This window comes from Cervus elaphus, chromosome 28 (assembly GCF_910594005.1).
Source record: "Cervus elaphus chromosome 28, mCerEla1.1, whole genome shotgun sequence".
Classification (NCBI taxonomy): domain Eukaryota; kingdom Metazoa; phylum Chordata; class Mammalia; order Artiodactyla; family Cervidae; genus Cervus; species Cervus elaphus.
The window spans coordinates 24,245,668-24,247,558 of record NC_057842.1 but is presented as its reverse complement, the minus strand read 5'-3'; positions in this window follow the sequence as shown (position 1 = coordinate 24,247,558).

Sequence of the window (1,891 nt, the reverse complement as noted above, 5' to 3'; positions counted from 1 at the left end):
CTTGAAATATTTGTTAGGAGTCATTTTTTTTTTTTTTTTTTTTTACTTTACTTTATGGGAAATAGAAAACTATTGGATTTATTTTAGTAAGAAAGAAATAAGATCAGGAAATAATTCATAAGGATAAATGTATTAATAATTTGAAAAATGAAATGAAGAAGGAACTGGCTATGGTAGGTGGTTACTGCCATGGTGATGAGGATCTGAGCCTGGATAGTAGAATAGAAAAGGAGATGCAGTGAGATAATGTATAAAGTGAGATTATACATGAATATGTGTGAGTTGTTATGTTTCATCTCAATAGGCTGATTTCTTGGTGTAACACAATGGACCACTGAAAGAATAGAAAAAAACAAAGAGTTTTAGATTTTTCTTAAAAGTTAATTATGAGAAATTTAGTAGAGAGGTAAAAAGTAAATATGCAGAAGACTACTATACAAGTAAATGAGAACGACTGATATTTAATGTAGGATTTGTATAAAAATGTTACTAAAATACTGGTGTAACTTTTGGTCACTGTATGTTTAAGCCATATCCTGATTTAGGATTAGTATTCATTTCTTAACAAACAATTTATAAAATTTGTAGGAATGAGTAAAATCTAAAATGATTTGTGGCTTTTTTCTGTTTTGTTTTTGAGTTTTATTTTTTTTTTCCCCTTTCTACTTTGAAGTCGTGTGTTATGCTGAACGCTGTATGGAGGCCTGTAGAAAAAAATAAACACGAGATAATCCCTACCCTCAAAGGAAATTACTAACTCATTTAAGGCTTATAATAGCAAAACAAAAATCTAAACTTTAGTCAATTAAGTAGAAAATTTAGGCCCCAAACACTTTCCTCTGAAGTTTGTATAACCAGAGCATGAAAAAAAGGGACATCTAAATTGTTTTGCTTAATTTATTGGTTACCTACTAGAACCAGAGGCCCCCAAACATGAAACAAAAACAAAGTATTCATGGGAAATATTCAACATGCAAAACATGTTTGTCAAGAAACCAAACAACCCACACATAGCCAATAAAAGTGAAGACTCTTACTCATACTCAAAATGCCTCCAGACTGAAACTGTGTCAGTGAGAGAATATTTCACAGCTGTAGGACTTCTGCATCGAGAGATTTTTTTTTTTTCCCTGTCAGTCTCAAAATTCGGCACACAAATCATCACTTGGAGAATCATACCCAAGCTTCTTAGATAATGAAGGGGATAAAACGAAATGTTGTTATTTTAAGTTTTCAAGGAAGAGGACCCTGTTGTGCAAACAGCTGTTTTTTAGCCCTTTGAGATGGGTGAAGATCACCTTCAGAGCTGTGGACAGGGTTCATACAGGCTAACTGGGAAGACTGAAATCTGAAAGATCTTTGAGTTAGAATCCTAGCAAGAACAGATCACTTTGTAAAGTTTGTCTGAAATCTTTAGCCTAATTAGCTGTCATTAAAAAAAAAAAATCAGAATAATTTAAAGTGTTCTGCCATGAAGTTATAGATACAGGATTTTTTCCAGTTCTTAAAAATCAGTTTTTTTTCTGGTTTTGTTTGTTTCCTCATACATCATCAGAACCATTGCATATTGACTTGAGGATAAATGACTAATATTTAATGCAATTTTGACAATAGTTTCTATTCTGCTTTGTCCTTCAGTGATGATTAGGATTTTTCAGGTGGGCCAGTGGTTAGGACTCAGGGCTCTCACTGCTGAGGGCTTGAGTTCAATTCCTGTTAAGGGAACTAAAATCTCGCTAGCCTTGTGATCAAAAAAAAAAAAAAAAAATCCACAATGGGAGACTTCCAGAGTGGTCCTGTGTTTAGGAATCCACCTGCAGATGAGACTTCCAGAGTGGTCCTGTGTTTAGGAATCCACCTGCAGATGCAGGAGACATGTTCCTTACCTGGT